The sequence below is a fragment of the Camponotus floridanus genome, unplaced genomic scaffold, assembly GCF_003227725.1.
Source record: "Camponotus floridanus strain SB8 unplaced genomic scaffold, Cflo_v7.5 scaffold14, whole genome shotgun sequence".
In the NCBI taxonomy this organism is placed as follows: domain Eukaryota; kingdom Metazoa; phylum Arthropoda; class Insecta; order Hymenoptera; family Formicidae; genus Camponotus; species Camponotus floridanus.
Genome location: NW_020229259.1, coordinates 2,057,824 through 2,084,183, shown reverse-complemented (window position 1 = coordinate 2,084,183; position 26,360 = coordinate 2,057,824). Strand labels below are relative to the sequence as shown.

Genomic DNA, 26,360 nt, shown 5'->3' with positions numbered 1-26,360 from the left:
GCTTTCATGCGGTTTTTACGTAACGATATACTTTTGTATTTACAAACGGGCAACAGCCGTAATCAACTTTCTGCCTTCGGGCGATCGTCGGATGCGTAGAATTCGCAAAACGTTGTATTATCTCGCAAATATGATAAACGACCGGTTCACCGTAGCATGATAATATTTAATTGAATCCCTGCTGTGTTGCGGGTCGCGCTTTGTTCAAATTTTAACGACCCGCACCGCAAGTTACCGCACGTGTCATCCGTAATTAATTTTTTACCTTTTAGCAATTGCAATGCGCGCAATTCGCGAATCGTTGTAGAGAATTTTAAATATTATATACATATATATACATATATACATTACCTGTCGCGCGCGTGCGCGCGCGTGCGACTTGTATGCACGGTGCATTGTAGCGGAGTAATGTTTAATTGAATTTTCGACGAGGCCGAATACAGAAGCCATCTAAATTTTAACGACCGATACCGCAAATAGTCGCACGTGTCATACGTAGATCATTGTCGACGGAGCGACAATGATATATAAATGGCAACCGTAGGGTACAAAAGGGGTCAATGGAATCCGCCTCGTCTCATTCGATCGGGATCGGGATCGCTAAAGTACCAGCTGCAACGGCCTCGAGAGTCAGATTTAATCTCGCTTGCGTGCATTGACTTGACAATAGCTCATTGTCAATTGACAATCGCCATCGACACTCGCGCGCGCGCGCGCACTCTCGAAGCTCAAATGATCAAATCGAATTACTCTTTGTACTGGTACGGCGCGATCGGCGCTTAAAGGCTGGCCAGATACGGGAAGTGCTTATATCTCTCGTTATATAATCGCATGCTTGTCGATACTGTCCGGTTGAAGTTATATTACGATGCTATGTCGGAAATGTCAGTGGATATTATGCAAGTGATGTAATTACGTACATATGAACGATATTACACGTTATCTCGAATTATTCATCAGAAATAACTTTAAAATACATGTTTGTCTCTCGTTTTTCATTATTAAAATTAATAACGATAATAACAATAATATTGCGCTGAAAAATAAACGCTCCAAAGATTATTCGATGTAATTTCGACAATACAATTGCTTTTTTACGGGATCGAAGAATGACATTTAATGCGACTATCGTTTCGTTATTCCAAGTCGTAAAAGATAGCAATTCTCAGATAGGAGTATCCGTCCTGCGCCACCTGACTTCGCTACCTGCGGTGTGCGTCCTGACAGGGGGTTCCCGAAAGTAAGTTGTTACTCGTAAATCTCAACGTCGACTAACAAATGTCTTCGGCCCGTCGCACGTTAAACGTTCCAAGCCGGTTTTTACGAGAATACACGACGCGTAACACGAATGAATACACACGAGAAGAACTCCAACTCTAATTCAAATGATATCCGTTCGAAAGATCCCATTAGTAACAATTGATTTTTTAATCGAAACAATATATATATATATATATATATATATATATATATATATATATATAGAGCTGCGTAACTTGGGCGGATTTGTAACATCCTATTATTTCACATCTATGCACATAATTACACCTACATGTACGTGCATGTAACTGTATATCCGTAAATATTACAACTACCGTTGCATACCGCGTACAAATCCGGACTTTCTCCAGGGCAACATTGGAAACGCGCGCTTTCAATTCGGAACGTAATTAATATAACAGCCGCGTGATTTATCGAGGCGCACAACCCCGGGTGTGTCATATATAAATATATTTATATCCATTATATCGACGTATTTCGCGGTGGCGGACGCATCTGTATTCCGGCAGCGCGCTGCAAAAATACGGCCCTAAAATTGTTAATGGACTTTCCGTGTTTACAGTGCGCGATGCCGGTTTCGTCGGTATATATTTGAGAGGTCCTAGCGCTGGTTGCGACGATAGGAGTGGACCTACCTACGTTTTCCTTGGAATTCTCGCGATCGCGCGCGATCGGCACGTTAATCAAAAGCCATATGAGAATCCTCCACGCCGTTCTTGTTCCGCTGTCGGATCGAAAAATATATGCCACGCGATATTTTAATCGATACCCGTGTTTCTTTAATGATCTCCGTAATTCAAAGCGGTTAGAGAGGTTTGTTCGCAGCCCGCGGCTAATCTTGTTATCTTCTCCGAATGAATTGAAAAAATAGTCGAGTTTGTCTCGCGCGTTTATTTTATGTTTCAGGAATGGTAACGTGTGTGAGCAGAGTAATGCGTAAGAGAGACGTAAGGGGTCCGGTCTATAATCGAGTATAAATAACGATAATTACAATCGCAGAAATAATGTTAACGCGTCTCGCATTTATATCGTGACGAAACATTCGTCGGAGTATCAATAATTTTCAATTAATATTTTGCCGGGCATACACACGATGCGTCACGTTTGCTTTAACGCGTATTTATATTTCGCTGCGGCAGCGTAAATGAACGTAAAATAATATCGTGTTATTCGTAAAAAAAACAGTCGGCTTTCATCTGCCTTCCGGATACCGTACCTCGGTATCAGGTATCGGTGAGCTCCAGGAATACCCGATATATTCACGGGGGCTAAAAAATTCCGATACTTTCGTGAAAAATATGAGGTGGAAGTTTGGCTTTATACCAGTTTAATCGGAAGAGATAATTATAAAGCCGTACTAATGTTATAAGCGGGCGCAGTCGCTCGTCCGTGAACATCGCGGTAACGTTACCGGGCTTTCATTACGCGCGTAATTATTTCCATTTTACATCCAATGATATCCGACATGTCTTTTAATCGATACGACTGACCTCTTCGACGCCGTTCGCTTTCCTTTTTCTCGCTTTAAGAACATGTGTTCGAAAAAAAAAAAAACTCGTTTGTCACGATTCAACAGCACGAAATTACGTCGCATTTTTATGCTCGCTGTCCAAATTTTCGGGGAAAACTATAAATGTCGAAATTATAAATTAAATTGTATGCATTTTAATAATATTTGATCCTCGTTATGGAATAATTATCAAACATTTTATTAAAATATTATATTTCGATACATATTTGTAATCGTCTCTTTTACCCCGTTAATTCCACAGACGTAAAATATCAATTTGTTTTCCGTTCATTATGGGCACCATATAGCCGATGTTGTTATTCAATCAATTAGCATTTCTTGTTGGCATCATATTTATTTTGTCGTAGCGGAGAGAGTTGCATTATTTAAAATTTAGCCGCATAGTATACTATATTTTAGGGATTGTCCGCGCTTGTTGTAGTCGGAATAATTAATCCGATTACGTCACGCTTGCGCGAATGATTTACGAATCTGTTTACGCGAGAAATGCCAGTCTTTCGTTTTTTGGGAGTAAACTCGCAAAGACTTTCGACAGTCGTGATGAGCTCGCGTCACCTTTTTCGACACTGAAACCGCGTTTCATGAGGACTGGCGCCGAGGAATTCGCCCGGGTGCGGAAATTTTCAGTTATTCATCGCACCTTGCCGTGAGTCGGAGGGTAGCGAGGTTACCGGATCTCATCCTGCTTCCCCTTTGCGAGTCGCCGACTCGCATCGCATAGCATCGCACCGACGTCCCACGTTCATACCGCAGCCGGATATATAACCGACCGGCCCTCTGTCCGTCAAGCGTCCGCAGCGGAGCCCGCAACGTGGTATTGTCGTAAATAATGAGCAAGCTTCGGTATTTGTTTATTCAGGGGCACTCAACGCGCCGGTCCCCTCGCGGCACCGTCCCTCGGCGAAACTGCGCGACGCAGCAGATCGTCCCCATTATTTACGAGGCCGCAATTAGCCGGGCCGCGAGCATCTATCCTTCGCACCCGAGTAGGCTTAATAATTCAATTAAGTGACGTACAGGTGAACGGACTCGAGCGGTCCGAGAAAGCGGTGTGTCATCGTATCAAATTTAATTTGTTACGGGTCGTTCGAAATTTTATGGAAAAATCGATTAGTCGGGATAGAAAGCCAAGCGCGGTCGTATGAAATATTTAGGATGAAAATCGATGAAGCTGTCTGGCCCGATGTCAGACTGAGCTTTTTATCGACTCTCGGGATGACTTTGTCAGGTTAAATAATATTGGTTCGCATTGCATCGATGGCGACTCTTAGATTGCGCATTCTCATTGAATATTTTTAAAAATTCACAAGCACAGGATGCGAACAAAAAATATCCAGCGTCGACCGTGCGCTTATATTTTATATATTTCAGTCAAGACTTTATATAAACGATAGCGAATAGGTGGAATATAAATGTAAAATTTTATTCCATTTTGCAACAAACGACGTTTTATTTGACGTGTACTCGGTTGAACCAAATAACGCTATTAAATGAAGGGATTTTACATGAAGGGATTCTGATATGATATTTGATATTTCTTTTTTATAACGCTTTTTTCTCTTTTATAATCCTGCATTTTGAGCACGGTAGATATTATGCCACGCACAATATTGGCGGAACAACAACATGTTTCGTAGAATATAATAATTATTCCATATATCAAGTGTGTTATAAAAGAGATGGTTAAAAAATATATTCGTCGATGTAGTCAAGAGTATAAAAACATAATAAAATATAAAAAGAGATTAAGAAATTAATAAACTGTATTCGATTTTAGTCAAACTTAATTAAAGTCAATTAGATGTTATATATTGAAATTGTGCGAATGTGGAATTTCGAATAGAAGCAAAAATATATCAATCGATAGCAAAATATATTACATACTATTTATTTTAATTCTATATAAAATATTTTATTTCTATATAATTTTAATTCTATATAAAATATACATCAAATAAATCAGGGACATTCTCTCTCTCTCTCTCTCTCGCATATGATCCGATGTTAAATCACATGCATTGTTTTTATAATAAAAAAATATCGATGTTTGGTGATTGTTTCAACGAGGGTCATAGATAAAGCGTAGTTTACGGTCGACATGAATTGCGACTAGCATCAATTTGTTTCGCGCTGTCCAAAATTTGCCGAAACGCGGAGAAAACGTCGCAATCGTGCGGGACAGGGAGACGTGTACAAATAACGATCGCTTCCGGCCGCGATCGTTCGTCATCGATGGCGTATGCGGCCGGAGGAATCCGCGAAAGATGGAATCACGGCGAGGCGCTCGCAATAGGCAAGTAGAGGAATTCCGCGAAACTTACGAGGGCGAGTCGTCCGCAGGAGTTTCGGGCCGAAAACTTTCGGTCCTGTCGGATTCGGTCGTCACGTGATGGCGAAACTTTCGGCTGCAACCGGTGCGCCGGTAGAATAATCGGCTCTACCGCGAGCGGGAGTCGGCGGCCCGTGTAATCGTAGATATAAGTTGGCTGAGAATGCGAGTGACTGTGTTTTAACATTGCATCCAATTCAGCTCAATGGAATTGTAGCGCCGTTATCCTTTTCTTTTCTTAATCGTCTTAACGATCGGCTACAACTTGGAACGCAACGTAACGAAGGGAGGACACGTTACCAGCCGTCGCCGTCGCTCGTGTCCCGAGTGTTTCCGTCGTGTCGAGTCGTAACTGCTGCCATAACCCGGTCTCGTAAAACTGTAACCCCATCCACCGGCATCCGCCGTACGTCCATGGAAAATGTGAACGCTGCTGGAAATTGTGAACGTTAAGCGGAATGTGTCTGACGAGAACGAGGGAGCCCCCGGTTTTGTTTCACCGATTGCTCGGATAGAACGAGGGACATGTTCCCGAGTCCCCTGTAGTCGCGTTTGCACAGTCGTGGATAAATTTTTCAGTCGCGGCCTCGGTTTACATAAAACCGTTACCAAGGATCACGTTCTAACGGCATGACACACAACGTGCGTTGTTTTCGTACGAATTTCAGCGGGAAGCCTTGGGACTGCTCCGGCGTTCCTTCGGGGGGGAATGCGCGCGTAGGCCACGGTGGAGAAACATAATTTTACGTAATACCGCTCACATAATTCCTGGCTATCCCGTTTAAGCAGGGGGGCTTTCTTTCCTCCGCGAACAATTTACACCTCGTAGAGGCGCGCCCCAAACCCCGCGGCGTTATAAATCCTCGTCATAACTTTACATTTGCAGCGATTTCAATCCCCCGACGTGGCTTTAGCGCGCCACGTTAATTCGTAATTATTATTAACGATCCGAGGGAGACCTGTCTGTCGTCCCATTTTCCTGGCGCTTTTCGATTCTAATCTTATCTCTTATGTGCGTGCGATGTGCGTTTTCGCGTGTGCACGCATCGTTTCCGCCATGTCATCGATCGATGAGGAATACGCTGGCGAGACGCGAAAAACCAAGGGCTACGAAACGCCATTATCCCGCTGTACCATTGCAATTGCAATATTTATTAGCGAAATGGAGAAAAGACGAAGGGCATTCGAGACGCTTGGAACCTCCGCGGGGACTTTCGGAAAGACAAATAGTTACCCCGAGCAGTTAATAACCGAGCAGGCCGTGCTTCCGACTTTATGGCGCATTCGCTATTTAATTTTCATTTTAACTTCACTTAGGAATTTATATCCTTTCGCGTAACTTGAGATTTTGTGAATGCGAGATATAATGAACGGCCAAAGATTGGCTAAGAGCATTTGACGTCCGAAGTAAATAAAATTTAAATAGTTAAATGGTGACGGTATAAACTGTGTGATTGCGAGCAAATTAAACGAAGACAATTGTCATTATTGATTTTATCTGAAAATATAAATTCCAAATTTACTATTCACAAATTGAGAAGACACATATTGGCATCGTCTCTGTAACGTTACAACGAAGTGAAACCGAAACTTTTACTACGATCGTATCGAGATTCACAACGCAACGTTCAATAAAGTTATTAAATAAACTTCTAGCGCGTTTTCAATACCGATACATATAAAGAGCATCATATCTCGGTAGCCTTCGGGGCGTTTCTTGATACTTTGATTGCCCTGTGTCTGTGTGATTTCATTCGCGTGTCCGCTGGCAACATGGAAAATGGAGAGATCCAACATAGTTTCTCGGTCCGGACAAGTTAATAATCTTTCTCTTTTCACGTCACTCGCAGAAGTTCACCGTGTGTTGCTAGCGAAAACTTTTAACGTTATCTCATTAAAATTATGATTCCATCAGAGAGTTTTAAGAGTAAGATGAAACTTGCGATTTGCGACATTTATATTCTGTTCAAACTTATTCGTTTTTATTTCATCAGCAAGTATGCTTTAATAGTCGCGTCGAATTATTTTGGTGTTGCTCATCATGTACAATTTCTTTTGCGTATCTTTCTTCCTCTGGGTAACGAGCTGTTCCTCTATTAAAGTTTGCGGAAGGAGCGAATTTCACGCATTTGGTGTCTAGTCACTATTATATTTCCACGCAGAAGATTAAACTTGCAAATTTTTTTTTAGTTTTTACAATTCTTCTATAATTACATCCTGCGTTGAAATTTGCGAGAAAACTGGATGCGTTTACAATAGAAACTAACAGCTAATGCGTTTGCTTGTTCGCGCCGAGCTCGAAGAGGGTCATGGCAGTTTGCAATTTGGCACGTGCCGGAAGTGCACCAATCAACTCCGTTTAATGTTACGCCCGGAAAAGCTGCCGGCTAAAGGAAAAGGGATAACATCCGGGGGCGAATAAGATTACGCGGCACGAAATCTGTTCAAAGTGCAAGCGGAGATAAAACGAGATTTTTTTAAATCACGACTTTTTCGACCGATTAATAAACCGCTAACAATAAGTCTGGATGTTTAATCTCGTTAAAGCGCCGTTCGCGAGAGAGCAAAGGTCATCGCAAAGCACGAATCTCTGTCGTTTCCATATTAGAAACAATAGAAAACGCGCCGCGCGCGTTTATCCGCCTTGCGGTCCGTTTCACCGATGTCGGTTAACTTGAATTGCAGTTTAACTCTTATTCCCTTTACCTCTTTCTAATTCGGAGAAGAACGAGCCGCGCGACTCTTTGACCTCGTGAGCACGAAATTAAGTTCCATGTTTTAACAAGTCGCAAGTCACCGATTATACACTCGGTCACCCAGATAATACGACCGACTAACCTCGATCTAAGAATGGTCGTTAAACGAACGAGAGATTTCTGCCAAAATAAAATTGCTCCGTGATAACCAGTTTAATGCCAAACTGGCTTTGTGCATGCACCTGTGATCGCGATAGCTGAGCCGAGGTCGAGCATTTGGGTCATGGCCGTGTCAGTCAACTGTCTCGGCTCATTACGGGCGTTACGCCACCGGAGGCATAACCGGAGGAAAAAGCCGTGAAAAGTGAAGAGGCTATATAGATGTTATCGATATATAAAGGATTATTGAGTGTCAATAGAAATTGGACGACAATTTCCGAGGAATAAATTCTTCTTTTCATAAGAGATTAAAGTATATTTGTATTGATTATTTATTCTACGTTCTTTCTGTGTCATCTGTTTGTTTTAAATTTTTACCGTGCGCTAATAAAACATTACCCGATTTTCAGTTATAATTACAAACTTTATTGTTATTATCTTTTAATTCTGATTTTTATTCTTGTAATTCTATAAAAGAAATGAAAACAATTCGGATAAATAATAAAATAAAAATATATAAGATAGATTGAAAATTTAAAAGAATATAAGCAGTAGAAATTGCTTTACCCCGTCAAGCTAATATAAGTACGTCGCAAAAAATTATTATTGGTCTTATATCAAAGCGTAATGAGGGAAATTTGTTTCTCTTTACTGCAAAGCTTCTTTAGCAGTGATAAGGAACGCTATAAAATTATATATTAAGAATATTAATCTTGTCAGAAAGTAATTTGTTTTTACGACTTTTCGTAAGCCACTTGCAAAAGGAGGCGCGTCGTTCGCGCTCTTGACTTTTTATCAAGCGTATAGCGAAAACTCAGCCTGAAATGCGATTCTTCAGACTTCGTCATACCGTGAAAAAAAACTCGGTCTCTCTTCCGTGTCGCGGGATTCTAGCCGAAATGGGATTACCTTTGGGCCGGTGGTCAGAATGCGGACGCTCTCGAGTGGTCTATCAGAGCCGCTCATGAAAGACAAGCAGGCAGTCCGCGAAGTGGCACGTTAGTCACGGCGGCCATAGTTCTTTCGCGTCACCCTTCTAACTCTTGCTCCCTTTCCCCGACGCGTTTTCTCTCATTTTCCTTCTCCGTTGGACAGCACAATGCCTCGCGGGGGATATCCCGTGTTTATAAAGTAAATCCTTTCATTGTTGCGCAGCAAAGCATGCTCGAGAGAGAAAGATGAATGAAGAAAAAGAGAGAAAAAGAAGAAGAAGAGAGAAGGAGAGAGAGAAAGAGAGGGTTGGCCGGCTAGGCCATAGCTCGATGCATAACGTTTCGGCTGACAGGGCAGAGAAAGAAGAAAATAAAGGACGAGAGTAGAGCAGGGAGCGTGAGAGAGGGAGAGTACGGCGGGGAGACGGAACTTTTGTGAGGACGTCAGCTGCCACAGCGTCGGATGAGGCGCGTAACGTCGGGAAAGGGCGGATTAGAATATTTCTGGGGCCTCGGCTAAATGTTATCTTCCGCCGCGCGGAGAGGCTACCCCTACGGCCAGACAACGATGTGTTTCTGGTATCGTGAAGGAAAAGTATTTCGTATATTACGGTTAATCTGGCGCCCTTTACCGGGATTGCGCCGATTTCATTACATTTACGAACTCGCGTGGACTCGACGAAGAAAGATTTCTGCGCGAGAAATGATTCATCCAAGTTTTCGGGATGCAGGACATTTGCATACAGATCGTGATGTTGACCAAGTTTCTGCGATGCTCATTCTTTAAATTAAATTAAATCTTATTAAATTAAAATAGATTTCTAAGAAAATGCTATTTGCACAGACATCGTAAGCGTCATTAAATTTTGCAAGTTTTGATTTCGTTTGAATAATAAAGTCGCGCTTGAATTTCTCAATAGGAATTTCTTACGTTGCTGGTATAAGTGGAACACTTGCGTCAAACTGAATTACGTAGACATTTCTCGTGTTTTTATTGTAAAGAGAATTAATTTCTTAAAATCATTTCTGTTGTCAAAGAGTAACATTTTATAAAAAACAAGATTAAATAAATTAATTTGTATATAAGGGATGAATACAACCGATTGAAATCGTAGATTTAATTAATGCAGCTTTTTAGCGAGTCGGACGCTCTTTAGGAATTCAGAGTGGCAAAGTTTTGGGCGCGTTGGTCTCTTCGAAGCTTTTAGCAGGATGAAGGTAAAGGTGGAAGTCGCCAAGAGGTCGCGGTACGTGCCGTAGCTCCCTGAGCTCATCAGTAACGATAGCGCGCTGCCATAACTGTTCCCATAATGGAATTCGTTAATACGGAATGTCGTTTGAGACACCTCGTTTCTGTAATCTTACGCGAGCAAGCTCCGCGTTCGATACCAGACGATTCAAAGCGAAGCGAGAAAAAAAAAAGGTACGAAAGGAACTCGCAGTTTTCCTTTGCAGTTCTCGCGGAGACTTGACAAACGGATATTGTAAACAAATGTTATTAGCGACGAAACCTTTCTTCTCCTCCATCGTTGGAAAAAGAATATTTTTGCACGTTACTTACTTAATCTCTGTGAGTAACAATATTAATGCATACATGTACGAGAAAGAATCAAGTGATCTCCCGAGCAGATGGTCGCGTGAGTGTTTCTGCATGTCACGCGAATTATGAAATAGTTGTATACATTTACGCGCCTCTCTCGTGCACTCGTTGAAACGCTTTACTTTTTTATTAAAAGCAGTTTCGCGCCGCTATAGATTGAGAGATTATTTCGCGAATGCACATGCGAACAAAGAATTTCGATAAGCGTGCGTGATCCCGCGTCGACGGGTCGCTTTCGTGCCACGGTATAATAGTAGACGAAGAGAGGTGAATCACGATAGTTTACGATTTTACGTCCGGCGCGTCCGGTGCAGATGTCAATGCGCATTACATCGGCACGCGCTTACTGCCAATCACGGATGGCAGGTTATCGCCACGGTTGATACACAAATGCCGAAGCTTAGGGCGAAGCCGGCGACGCGCACACTCGCGCGATTCGCAACTGCAGCTGGGTGTGCGGCGAAACCCATACGACGTACAGAATTGCTGGCCATAGTGCGCGAGTGGTCAGCCGGAGATTACCGCGGCATAATTACCCCTGCGCTGGTATACCTGCGACCTCGGTTTAATCTGCAATTAATGTTTCAAATTGCCATAAACCCCACCCACAGTAACGGATGTCACTTATCAACGATGATAACCGACTGCACTATGTCAGCGATACAGCCGCGGACTTTCACCGTAGCGTGCAAGTGCGTTTTCGCGCAGAAACGATCGTGTTCCGTGCAAACCGCTCGCATAATTTCGCTAGGCGGCCTATCATTATTACGCTTAGTATTCTTTGCATGCTTGCACGGAATAAGATATTTAAGGTTGAAAAGAAGATACTTGGAAAGATTGAAAACATGGCAATGATGTATCGTAAGTATTAAGAATTCGATCGGATATTTCAACGTTGTACATCGACACTCGACAAGCACGGCAAAATCCCTCGGAAAATCTTTCGACGATTGATGCGTATGCGTGTCTCAAAAGAAATCCAAATGGTACACATATTTTCTCGGTTCAGACCGTGATGGGATCGTGGTTCGATTCGTGGTTATTATTCATTTGCACGGAAGCTGGTAGGGTCGAAAACATTTCAAATGGGTTCCCATCTACTGTATACGAAGGCGTACGACGCTGGGTATGTTATTTCAGCAAACTATCTACTTAGATACTTTTATATTCAACACATCCGCGAACGGCGGCTGGCAGGGACGTCTAGTAATCCCCTAGGACACCCAGGAAGCCCATCTTGGGAGTGGTGGAACATAATGTCGGCTCCTATCGAAGGGTTACTGCCGTCTCTGAGGGACGCATAATGTATCGTACTTATTTTTCAAACAAGCTTAGAAGCATAGTATTCAGTAACGTAACAAATAATGTATAGTCAATTCTATGGTTCAATAATTGACAAAATTATTATTCCGGATAGTAAAAAGAAAATTGTTATCTCTTAATAAAACATTTCAGACAAAAAAGATTTATTGATAATTTAAATACAGATTGACGAAAATAATGGTACAAAAAATAAGAATTTTGAAAGCTTTAGCGTCTTATAATTTTTTAATTTATATTGTAATTAAAAGTAATATGATGCGATATTGTATAAAATATTTTGTGTGTGACTCTCCTTAATATATTTTGTTAATAATAAAAAAAATATAAATGTTTCGACAATATGCTTATGCAATATAGAGAAATAACTTGTACGTGATATAAAGAAATGAAAAGTCCGCATTTTACTCTCTTGAAACACGATACATCATTCTACTATTAATGAGGTACGTATTTACAGATACTTTTATACTTTGTACGCTCGCGAATGGTGCTTGTAAAGGATGTCTGGTGATCCCTCAGGACACACGGGAGAGCCATCTCAGAAGCGAGCGAACTCGCCATAATATCGAGCTTTATCGAAGGGTTAGTATAGCTAGTAAGAGTATCACCCCTATTTTTCAACCAACCACGACTGACATGTCGATCCCCATCGACGCATTCGTCGCCATATACGTGAAGATGAAGCTAAGAGGGTTGGTAAGTAATACAGATCGACATTGAGTCTATTATCGGAATGGTTTTTTATTGCGGCGCAATAAGCGCGAACCCTTGCACGCACCGACGAGCACGAAATTATGATTTAAGTTTAATAGAGTCCCCTCCATACATATGATTCTAGAAAGCAAGTCAACAATAAATGTGATCTGTTGCGAGTGAATGATTCATAGAAAAAAAGGAACGGCCATTATATGGAAAAATGTATAAATAAGCTATCAAATATTACTGGAATAACTTTTAATGATAACGATGTTGTATATGCAAATATTGTATGTGAAATGATAAAATTCTGCATCCAACAACCTGTTCCCGTCGTTAGTGAGCGATGCGTTAAGAAATTCAGTTTTCGCAAGCTTAATTAATGCACTTTTGCATAAATCCAGTCGTCGAATATCACAACTACATCTCGATAATAATTTATTCACTGACGTTCGCGCGGATACTTTACTTCCCTCGGGTGCCGGGATTCGTATTTCATTTTCATCAGACGCTCATTCGTCACAGTATGCTTATTTATATTCTCTGAAAAAGTGACATTTTAATGGGCTCTCCTATCCGATAATTTAATATCGGAAAAATATTATAAACTTTTTACGCTTAATCGCATCTTTGTCGATTGCATTACATTTCATCTAATAATATAATATATCTCTGATAAGTGATATTGTATTTCTTTTGCGATAATATCTTGATGCTCGTACGTGAAAAATAGTTTGTTAAAACGGATACTTTCGCAAATAAATGCTACTGCAACAAATATGCTCCGTGTTATATTCGTAGGAAATTTAATAACTCTCAATTATGTAAAAAAAAATTATAAATATTGCATGTTGGAAACTAAGAGGAATGTATGCGTACAGCATATTTTAGCAAAATATTTTTATTAATTCTTCCACGCTTAAATTTTTCTCAAACTTTAATGAACCAAATACCGCAAAAATTACCAATCTCGCTTCGTTTCCGACTGCTTATAATTGTGCTTTTAAGCCCATTCTCCATAATATGCTTCCGCAAGAATTTCCGTCGACAGTTCGCGGCATTCCTCATTGGCTTCACAACGAGGGGGAGCTTCCGAGTTGCAAACATATTACTTCCGGCAAAAAAGGGCTCGAACATACCTCACGCCGCTGTAGTGTCGACAAACGCGGGCCGGTCTGGAAGCTCGTTAAGTAATTGCTAAGTGACCAAAGCTTGGAAAGTCACTGAGGTAATGCGAGAATCGTGTAGGTACCTCGATACGCGGCGCGACAAGGGTAGTCGAGTGGTAATATAGGGGTGATAGAGAGAAGAAGAGAGAGGAGGCGAAAGGGTGATAGAGGACGTCTGCTTTACGAAGGGGTGACGGTGAGATGTGAGGTTACAATATACATACATGACGATGCCAACATTGCGGCTCCTTCACTCGGACGTATTGTATGCGTGTAACGCGCGTATTAATGCATTACCATGAAGGAAGGGGTGTCAGCGTAAGGGCTGAAGCTAGATAACATTTCCCTTTCCTTTCGATGAAAATAGGAGAAGGAGAATGAGAGGATTGTCGGAGGCGCCGTGCATTTAATAACGGTAACGCTATGCCAAATGCCGACAAGGCAATGTTAGGATGAAATATTGATTCCACTTATTTAATGTAATACTTATAATTTAAAATGATAAAACTACAAAACTTATATTTTTACAAAATATTAACAAAGCATTTAAATGTATTATAAAATTGGATAAACATGTAAAATAACATACGTTAAATTGTTTTATAGTTTTATTATTATAATTATAATATCAAAGAATGTTATTTGTGTAGTATGACATATAATTATGGAGTATGACATAATTATAATATTGTTGATATATAAATTTATTATTGTATACGCATAGCTATAACACACATTAATTTCTATATATAATATTATTAATAATAATATTAATATTTGCGTATCTTTGTTTACAGTTTAACGATGAATGTCGGAACAAAATGTTTTTATATAACGCATATAATTACACATGTAACATTTGCCTTATAATTTATATATATATTATATACAATTTATTACTTTGTATTGCAATTTCGCTGTTGCGCTATTTTAACCCATGATGAATTATTTTTCTCTTTTTATATTTTAATATAATGAATTTAAATCATTGAATATTATATCAGATTACATGAGATATATACAAACGCATATTACAAAAATTTAAAATTTTTTATAGAAAAATTATAATTCTATAAAAGATACTTACATACTAAATATCTGTTTATTATTGCACGTATCAAAAATATATAAAATTTAATGCGTATAATAATAATTTTTTTAATATTGATAATTTGGCAGTTATAATTCAAATCTTTTTATCTGTATGTTACAGACAGAACGTGGTTTTAATGGCAGCGCATCGATTGGTGAGTGATAAACTTTTACTTTATATTTTAAAATAATGGATCTATGATAACATATAATATAGTATCTCAAATGATATTTCTAAATATATGTTATAGTATATATTATAATAATCATATATATATAAAGATATAGAAAAATATTATAGAAAATATATGTCGCAGAGATCCATTATTTTAATTCTCAGATATAAGTTTAATCTACGATAACACATCATATATATATGTCTCCCCGTTAAGAAATATCCAAAAATTTATATTTCTTTGTCCGTAAATTCTTCTTTACGTTTCTCAACGTGACAACAGCATGTAGTTTGAATAAATCCGAGATTTGAAGCAAGAATCCTTATCAAAGTAAGAATAAGCCATATTATTCAATCAAATGTAATAAATGATGAAATCTTGTCACGTAGCAGAAGCCTTATATATTCAAAGAGAGAAATACAACACTATATTTTGGATTTTACATTTCTCGAACATAACTATGATAAATATTTTAGACAGGAAGAAGATATATAGGTATATATACCTTTAAATATATATGGAGAAATATACACTTTTCTCCAAGTTTTCACCATTTTATTAATATTATCGATCACGTTCTGAAACACGTACTACCTTAATATCACGGTAACAAGTAACCGTCGGAAATTCGCTTTCTTTCACCTCCAGTGTGTAGAATCACTGGCCAGGGCCTCGTGACCGTGCGGAAAGCATTTGCACGAGAGTGCGATCGATCGAGGTTGCATCGATGCGTGCATCGGCCGATGCAAACGATAGAATAATACGTTGCGGTCGAGCAGGCGTGCCGTAAGAACGGCCGCGTCATTCCGTCGTAATTATCGGCGATTACGCGACGTGTGAACACGCGAGGTACAAACGAGAGTGCGGTAGAGCGGGAGTCAGCCCCGTTCAAATCCACTGCGGGCGCCTTTTACACATTTCCCGCATTTACGTTCCCGTATCGAAATAATCCCCCGTCGCCGACTCGCCGTCCCTCATCGTCGCTCGACGGGCTTCATCGGCGGAGTGCGCGTCGCATCGAGAGGATCACGTCGGCGAAAGTTGGACCTCCGCGACGGGAAAGCTTTTTACTTACGAAGGGCGAACGCGCGCTTCGGGCGAAGAAACGGCCGACGGTGTCGACCGGATGCATTATGCAGCGGCTGTTTAAAGTTCCTATCCGTCCTTTATCATCGCCCCGTTTCGCTTTACTCTCTCTTCCTCCGCTTTTACGCACTCTTTCGGCGCGCACGACGAATGCGCGCCGGTTACATCGCCGGCGAAATGCCACTCGCGCGTGCACCATCGTCGTAAAGATCTCGAGAGGCGGGTGGTTCGCGGTACAAAGGGGAACGTTTCACGGCGAAGTGGATTGATTATTCGGTTTCGCGGAGCCGAGAGAGAAACGATTGTTAGCGCGCGCGGGGAAACGCGAACAATGCCCGGCCGCTCATTTGCGCTTCTGCCTCGATGAAAGGATGGAAATCGCATTACTTTAATCATCGCTGAGATAATAAAAAAATTGCGGCTATTGTTTTATTACACTCCTCGCTTTCTGCTACTCCGATTCTTCTTTTCTTGTTTTTCTCGCAGCGCGTTTCGCCCGCGTTTGCACTCGCGGCTATATTATAATTGCCGTTGTGTAACTATACGTGAATTTTCATATTTTAGCTCGGAAAGGATTCTAGAAATGTTTCAAATTATATAATACAATGATTTGGCTCGCAGAGTTTTCGATGCATTTAAAAGAGAAATATTTAAATAATCTTTCCTTGTGTTAAAATACCGATTTAATCACGATTACAAGCGTTTCTTGTAAATTAATAGATGGAAGTTAAGAGAACATTTTAAAATTTATGATTCGATTGTTGCGATATTAGATGAGAAAACGTAATAATTACACGATATGCTTTTTTAAAATTTCTACTTTGCGTATCGTTAAAGTATTGATCGTGTGACCAAGTCACAGTGAAATAAAATTATTCGTGCACGATATTTTCACAAAATATGAATGTTGAAGTTTCTTAATCAGTGCGTCGCGTGCTTGTCACTTTTCATTTGTGTCGCCAGTGTCACGTGAAGAATGACAAATTAAAAGCAATGGAATTAATTCGATGTCCGGTAGGACATTATGACACGCTACTAGACGATAAGCCGGCTTTCGGTAGAGTCACGATATCCTTGCTTATCATTAATATAAATCTGCGATTCATGGTACATATAATCGCACTTTTTATGAAAAAGTTTCTATTTTTGCTTTGAAAGTTGCTTTGTTAATAATTTTTTTATAATACTTAATAATTTTAGCTCAAGTTGGTGTGCAGTTTTTATTAGTATTTAATTTAAGAATTTAATGAATATTGTTGGAGATGGAAAATACGAGTATACTGTCAAGTGTATATAATATTGAATTATCATGGTTAGATCCCGTGTCACCGTCTTAATAAACGACCAAAATACTGGAAAGGCAAGCGCGCGAGAACACGTCGATTCAGCATGTTCGAGTGCCACGAAGCAAAATTAAATTCTTTCTACGAAAGGAATTGTGCGAATGGAATCCAAAAATGTTGCAACACTCTGGCCCGACCATAAGGCGACAGCGATATCATTAATCACTTGCCGAAGGAAGGTACGGTGAAAGGTCGTGTACATGCGTGAGATTACGAAACGCGATCCGGGGACCCCGTGTTGAGAAAGAATCACACAAGATAGCCACCAACACGCGGACAAAGTAGACACGTGATGTAGATCCGTGACACGACGATAATTTATCCGTGCCAGTCTAGGGAAAGAGCGCTACACGAACTTCCTATAACTCACAAAATACGAAAATGTTCCTTTCACATCCGATACATAAGTCTGACAACGCAAACGCAATGTTTCGTCGTCCCACGCGATTTTCTTTTCATCAGGCTTGTTTTCGATTGATTGTACATCGACATGATTGACTTTATCGCAGCTATACGCTAAACGCGTCCATCATTTTTATGTTTAATTATCACGAAAGAGAAGAAGCGAAATGTGAAACGTAAGATTTGTCGTGCAAAATAATACGAGCGATAAAATAGTGAAACAGTGAATTCGTCGCGCGTCTACAGAGTACGTTGATCACAAGCATACTTTTCTCTCGACTCGCGAGCATGACGACATTGTGCCGGGCGGCCGCGCTTTACGATGCATACGCCGTAATTACGGCGATAATTTAAGAGAGACAGAAGGGGCGTAGGAATTCTCTCGGGAATCGTAATACCTGACATTACTTTGGGAGTAAAAGGGACAAGGGTTTCCCGACTGCTATTCTGGGCCTCGGTATGAAATGTTTAACATATTAACCAACGACCCTGAAAATATTTGTTTGTTATTAGTGAAAGACTGAAGCCGTGATTACGACCCCTCGAAGAAGGGACGTCACGCGAGAGATTTGTCACCGTGAGTGTGTTTCATGGCGAAAATCCAAGACCTTTTTGCATATCAGTAGCACGTATCGGTAAAATTGTAGCGTCTCATCAGAAACACATCATTATTCACAAATATAATTATGTTTATATAAAAATTACTTTAAAGATAACAAATTCTTTAAAAAATAATTAAATTAGTCTCAATATACGCATAATAAAAGCGGGATAATTTGACACGTTTTCTCGCTTTACAATAATATCTTCTTTTCCTAGATAAATTGCGGTGTTAATCAAAGTGCTTGTAAGTGGTAACGCGTGACTCTTTAATGCGATGATCGGGCAATATCGCTTAAGCCGTTATAGCACGACCGTAATTAATGGATGCGAACGAAGGGACAATTTCGAAATGGTTTCTCGGCAAAACCGCGTGCAATTGCGTCCAGCCAGAAGCCATGCTACGTTCGATTAATACTTGAAAAATGCTAGTGATTTATGATAACGTACTAGATGTGAATTTAACAAAAAAGTGAAAATATGGTAAAAGTATTGGTAGAATATTGAAGGATAATCGTACGTCTTAATGCATTTTTACGTATTATAAAGATTTGAAGAAAAATAAAGCAATCGGTATATGCAATTAAAAGGAGAGAGAAGATAATATCGTCCGTCATATAATTCAATTATTAAATATATTATATTCGGTAAGAATATTATATAACAACAAATTGTTATATATATAGCAAGTGCAATCTTTTTTTTCTTTTTTTTTTGTCTGACTGAATGTATTCGTCATCATTTTAAAAACGCGCATCAGGGATCGCGTGAAAGATATAGAACGAAAGAGAAATGGTGATGAGGATCAAGCGTGCGTGGTTGGAAGCGGAAAATGGAGCGGGAGAGAAAGAGTCGCGTGTCTCGCGTGTCACCATTCGATTTGGCACCGCGGTAGTGTCGGTCGGCAGCTGGGCTTTGTCCATTTGTAATTCCCTGTATGGAGTACGCGACGTATGCACGTGGCTATATTGCATCGGACACGGGAATGCAACACGCACCATTTCGAATTACACGATGGTAGATGGAAAAAGAAACGCGGGGCGCGGGAGAGTTGTCGCCAGAGTTGTCGAAACGTTGACGCGTTTTCTACCCCTCGATGTCCCTTTGCAGGGGGGAGGGGAGCAGCCCGTTGAAAATTCAAGCACCTCGTCCCATGGTTATTCGCCAGCGGACAATATTCCGAGGGTCGCGCAAAATGGAATTTTCATCTAACATAATGCCTCATAAACTTACTGGCTCCATTTTCCGCCTTTTCATGCACAGAACCACGATCATAGCCTCGACATCAAAGGAACATCTACCTATGAAAAGGAGTGTCTGAGAAGTAATCGCGCATTAAATCAGAAGTACTAGAATTCAAGTTTTATGATTTCAAGCGGTTGAAGATTTTGAATTATATTAGTTAGACGTGACAAAATTAATAGATAAAAGTATTGTTTATAATTTTAAGTTTGTTTCGATAACGCATTATTTTTTATTCGAAAGAAAATTTCAAATTTACTTGAATTTTATCAGAGAAGCCTGTAACACGAAGAGAAAGAGTGCGGGTTTTTAGTATCCGTAAACTAATCTCTCGCATTAAGTCTAATCGATAATTAAATTTCTGTCTCAATTAACGAGTCTTTGAGATGATGCCGCGAGCGAGGATCCCTCGCGTCGCTCGAGGAACAATAAATCGGCAAGAAAAATCGCGTCAACGTATTTTTGCGTAATTAAGTGCGGCCGACGTTGGGAGAGGAATTTTTCAAGATATTCTCGGTGCGGTCGGAACGGGGATCCGTAATTACCACTCATTAATTGAGCCACCGGGAACGTATCTCTCCAGACCTGGACTTCGCGAACATCCGCGAAGAAACTCGGCGCAAGAAAACGCAATGCAGAGAACCCGTTAAGTGAATCGAACGGGTGACATTGGCGGCGTATTATTAGCCAGCATTTTTTCGGCCGCATCCTTCGAGCCGCATTTTAATGAGTGTCTGCGCATAATTACGTTATCGAGCGTGTTAGAATTCGGGAAACAAATTGCATCAATTTTGTATAAATACGTTTAATACCCTCTTTCGCGTCGAAGAATAACATTTACCTAGTCTCGATCCATGCAATATTTATGCTCGACGGAACGCACGTGTGCCGCTACTTTACAACTTCTTCAATGGAAGAAGGATAGACGTTGAGCGAGGCGGTTTTCGTACACAGGAGTATATCCTGCGGGATGTTTGGACTCGGCGGAAGCCGATTCTGACTCTCGCGAAACGGCAAAGTAATACCTTTTGCCTTTGCTTTCCAGGGTTCTTTATGATCAAACGGAAATGTATCGCGCGAAGAAATATGTTGCTCGCGACGAAATGCTTTCAACGCGATTAGGAAGATTACTCTGTGATATTAGGAAAGGGATTTTTCAAAATTATAGTCCTCGTAAGAAAGAGAGTACCGGACGAGTAGCGCCTTGTCGATGCTACAGATTTTCTACGACGATATTTTTAACGCAAACCAATCATCCGTCATAATTTCGCTCGCGAGGGCGTTGCGTGGTTATCAGATACGCACAAAATGATTCATGAATTTTTCCTCTACTCCCTGCTCCTTAGCGGAACGCATATATACCAGGCAAGGCATGGACGCGACAGGTAATTTGCATTAAGTTAATTGAACCCGCGGCCGGGTGCCCTTTTTACAAGACAATGCACTTACACCGGTTTCTCGCGGCGGCATACCTTCGGTATGCACGAAACGGCCGCATACGGTAAATGGTGTTCTCTCTTTCTCTCCCTCGCAGAAATGTTAAATGCGTTTTCCTCGAAGAGACAAATGCGGCCCGCGGATTATAAACTCGCCCGGTATAAACGTCGGGTCGCACCGGTAATTAATTCCGGGCGTTCTTTCATATTATCCTTCGTCCTTCGCGCTACGCGTACCGTGGTGCAGATCGGCTCGAGGCCGCAACAGGAATGCGATAAACGTGAAAAATTACCGCTCTACCCTCGTAATGTATCACAAGCCTGTACCGTGAGTTCGTAGGTCGCAAAGCGGCCATTGGCGACATTATCAACTCACGTCTCACGAATTCTCTCTCTGGTTTTCGAGGGTAGCGACGCGATAAGGGTAGGAATACGCCGGGACGTCGAGAGGTTCGCGACGTCAAGTAGTTCGATTCAAGCTGTAAGTGTTTAGCTTCTTACGTCGAGAGACGCCCGACCGAGTACTCGGTAGTGCACTTTGGAATTAATCATCGCGACGCGCGCTGCGCATTCGGGCTAATTTAATCGTCGTATGTTTTGCTCGCTACGTTTTGTTTACTCATTATCGTCGGGCGTCGAGGCTTGCATTAATCGAGGAAGGATAACAGCGGGAATTGGTATGCGCGATATCGTAGCTGGTCACGTTGAAAAACGATACATTCAGCCGAGTCTGATTATCGCTATCGCGAAATTAAGCGACTTTATACGCGTTCTCTCGCATGTCGATTAGAGCCGGAGATGGTAAGAGGGAGCGTGATCATCGACGAGCGCCGTTAATTCATTTCACGAAGCAATTTAGATAATCCCTCGGAGGTTGTGTTACGCTTAATCAAGGGGCGGGATCTCTCCCGACTGTGGAACGGTCAACGGGGGTGCATATGCTTCGTCGTCATGCTGCGCGTGCCGGTCTCATTTTAACGCCCCTTTCCCCTTCGTCTCCCGTGCGATGCGTTTTCTCCTTTTTCGCGGGACGTCGAGTAGACCCTCGTGTATAGAACACGCTTGTTTTTCGTTCCGACCCTTCCGACACGTCGCTCTCGTCTTATCTCGCGTTGCCCGCATCCTTGGGAAATCATACGCAGGATCCGGCAGAGCGATTCTCGGTCCCCCTCTTTTGAGCTCTCGTCTCGCGCAAATTTGCATAAACACAATTAGTTGCTCTTATTGAATTATTCAAAACGCCCGGAACTATCAGCGAGGACAGCGACCATTATCGTGCCCGTAGTCTCGACCCCTTTTCTCGCCGAGTACCGCCTGTATCATGCACGACACGCTGATTTTCAACGAATACGAACCATGGGATTATGGTCTGCTACATCAACAGTACGTCGTCGGCGATGATCCGATATAACGCAACTCGATTCCATTAATATCGATTTAATAATTCGTCATCAAAAATATTATAAAATAACAATGTTTTTTAATCATTTTTAAAATATCTCGAGAATTGTAGACAATTTTGTTTAAAAAACTTGGGAATTTATTTTAATCTCTTTTAAATATGTACAGTGGTTTTAAACATGCAAAAAAATCTGTTTAAAAAGGCAGGATTATCACATATATATTTATTTTAAATTAGAGCTTATTCCATGTTTACGCACATATAATCAATCGCATTACGTGAGAATTTCCGTCACTGCCGAGACTGCCACTGGTGACAGAAATGTGAACAAATATTTGTCTTACAAGCATCTGTCGGTTGATTTTTCCAGCCTGAGATCAGGAGTTACTTATAACAACTTTAAGATTTACCAATTTCCAACGAGTTCCGATCTGTCAGATGATAATATCGTGGCAGGAGTGGAGCCATTCACGAGACACGTCCTCTGGAGATTTACGTCGAATTGATGTGGAAAATGATGCCGCGTCACGGGGTGGAGTCACCCCTTCGAGTAGCTATCCACGATCATCTTGACCAGGATCTATCGAGCAGAGGGGAGGGGAGGAAAGGGAGAGAAAATCGACTACTCGCGCCGCGGAAACTTCTCCGATGAAAGAGGCGTGTTCTCGAAGCCGTCGTGTGAAATTTAATCGCCTCGTCGGTGGCAGTCGACGCCGACAACCAAGAGTAGGAAGGGGCTTTCACCCTCTCTCTTCTGTCCTTCTCTCTGTTGCGATCGTGTATCGTGACCGTGAATAATAGTGACGAATGATGATGCGCGCTCTGCGCAGCTCGTGCGCCGAAGGTTTATTCAGATCGATCGTTCGAAACGCTCGAGGGAGGAATGAAATTTTGGTCTCGAACCAAAGCTTGTCAAATATATCTGCGTATCAAGAGTTTACATTTAATTATGTGCTTTTCGTTTCTCTGTAAATTTTCGTAATCTCTGTAAATTTTCGACACGGAGAGTGATGTTTTAATTTAGCTTTCCATTGTTGTTGAAGAGATAAAATTTCTATATTTCTCGATATTGAAATCGTACGTAATTCTGTTAATGGATCATGCGTAATTCATCCGGGTGCATTAAGCGTTTTGTAACGCCGCTGTATAAATAAATTGGGAAACATGAAAGTCAGGGTTTCGGATGTGTGTATCGAGTGGGTGCAGCCGTCACGTTTACATAGGGTGAGAGACACTTGTTCGGCTTACGCATTTATCCGTAATGAAATTTTCCGTTGGCGCGCACAGGGGCGAACGCTACTACAAGTGCAACCTTAGAAGGATACCGACAGATGGATGTTGCACCTCACGGAATAGAAAAAACACAGAGGGAGAAAGCGTTATCCCGGTTAGGGGAGAAGCGGAGCCGTAACGCGGCGGGTAACTTTAACCGCCCTTCCAAATATTATTCCTCGACAATCAAGAGTTCTTTAAAACTTCTTTTTTCTTTTCCCCCTTTTTTTCTTTCGACCGCCACGCTCGGTCACCGGTGACACTGACGAAACGCCACCTTTGAATATTTTCGTAACCCTTGGCGAATACCGTGAATATGTCCGGTCGTGTTTTGACAGAAAATAAGCGCGAAAATTGAAGCGCGGTCGCGAGAGAAATTCGAGTCGCCTCGCCGCGGAATATTTTTCTAACAATTCATGTTCTACCGCTGGGATATCGGGGATAACGCGCGCAGAAAAACGAGGGAGCAAACTCTTGCGCATTGCTTAGAAAGGCGATATATTATATGTATCATTAGTCGAACAAGAAACATTAATTGAGATACGACGTATATCGGTTGTCGGGAGATCTGAGAGAACGCGAGGGAATATTACGATACACAAGTCGATATAAATCACGCGCGCCATCACGATCGTCGCTACCGGTTTATCAAGATTGTCGCAGGTACACGCTTCGCATGGTATTTTCATGACGATTGAATTATCCGGACGCCGCTCCTAAAAGCGATCTAATTGCCGCCGAGGAGAGTCTCGAAGGACATTGCGCCCGTCCGTCCAAGCGACAGGTAAATCGGAAAGAGAGAAGCGAAGTAGATGGGGATTTAATATTTCACTTATAGTATCTCCTCTTTCCAATCTGGCAGCGACAGCTCTGTAACTCTAAAATGAAAATGCACGCGGTTTGCTGTTCGCTCGGCCCAACCCCTTGACGGACAGCCCTTATAAATATTCAGAACGGCGAAATAACCTGACACGCGAGACCAAAAGGCATTTCTTATCGTCTCGCAGCCGAAACGACGGTATGTACACGTTTTGTTTTATCTCACGCATTCCCGCCTCGTGTGCACGTATACGTATATTGACCCGTCTCGTGCTCTCGCGTTCACGTAATCGCGAGTTTCACTTTCCGGACGCAGCAGCCGGCGCATCCTCCGGTTTCGGATGCGCTCATTAAGTCGGCCGTGACCGCGCGAAGGCCGGATTTCTCGCGAAAAATGAGTCTCCTGTTGCGCGTTAGGAATAATTTCGCGCCGCGAGCGCGTCGAGCTCCGAGAGATACGAAACGCGAGCAACTAGCGCGAATTATCTTCATTTTGTCCGCTACAACGAACGTTTGTCGCATTACGGGATGCTATTGGTTTGCATATGAAAAATGAATCCCCCTTTCCCTCGTGGAAAACAATTTTATTCGGACCTCGCTCTTATAGATTTCGTAAGAATAAACATTGCTCTTAACGTACATTATTCTTAAACGAATGACACTCGTCAAACTATTTTCGATGCGAGTATTTATTTTACTCTGATTTATTCCTATAAATCATCTTTCATACTTTCAACACATATAGAAAAATGTAGAGTAACATTATTTATTTATTATGAAAAATTTTATTTATTATGAAAAAATGAACATGTTTCTGTTAAATGTTGGTTTCGAATTTTCATATTTTCGTTATATGATAACGTTGAGTGAATATTTCATGTAAAGAGTATTGCGATCTTCGAGATAGTAAAACATGCATTTCTCGAGGTTCCCTCATAGAGCAAGCAGCTTGTACTTGAGACGAAATTGCACACGTGCGTCTTTAGAGAGCATCGGTGTGCAAAGAAACTGAAACACTTGGGCGAAAATGTCATGCATTCCATATTCAGTGCCAAAAGTCTAAGCGTAACGATAACGGATGTGTGTACAATATGAAGGATCGCGTACTTCAACAATCGATAATCGGATTGCACTTTAAGAAAACTGGACTCCCAGTAAGAAAACTCGCCGGCAAGGTTTATCGAAATTCTCCCGACGAGAGAACGTCCTTTTTTTCAGCATCGCGCTATTATATATCGCTTCCGTGCTATTTTGTTCTATTTGTTCAGGTCGACACCGTCATCGTGTCGCGGTTGATGCATCGCGTGCCGAGCTGAAAAAACGTCGCGCGCCGCCATCGGTGCTGGCGTTCACGCGATCCGTTGCCTGCCTATCTACATACGTATTTTGCGCAGCAATAATAAACGACGTTGAAATAGCGTGTTGCGGAAGCGCCTCCGGGAAATGCGATTTCTGCAACGCGTCCCGCGGGAGTGGCGTCGGTTACGCGCTTTAAGCCGTTTTACCGCCGTGATCCGTGCCTATGCGATGCAAACATCAGCCGGAGCGGTCTCGCCGAGCCGACCATTTTTCCGATCGCGCGAGATCGATTTGGGCCGGATGCAGAGAAAAGCGCGCGTTTCTATGGCATGCTGGGCGAATTAAAAATTCTTGGCGTTTTCGCGATGTTGCGCGCGCCAGAGGGAATATGAGATAAATAGAATAGAGTAAAGCAGAGTATAGTTTTTATTAATTTTGTTGAAAAAAATATTTTATTGAAACAAACGGCGGATGA

At 41.5% G+C, this 26,360-nt stretch overlaps 1 protein-coding gene across 2 annotated transcripts in view; it reads left to right on the top strand.

The window, feature by feature from the left end:
- Window positions 1-26,360, top strand: part of LOC105255637 (discoidin domain-containing receptor 2) — a 503,453-nt gene that overhangs the window by 60,848 nt on the left and 416,245 nt on the right. For both annotated transcript variants that reach the window (XM_025406310.1, XM_025406309.1), the window contains exon 3: window positions 14,930-14,963. The gene's annotated coding sequence lies outside the window, so the exon portion shown is untranslated. The remainder of the gene's footprint in view (window positions 1-14,929; window positions 14,964-26,360) is intronic.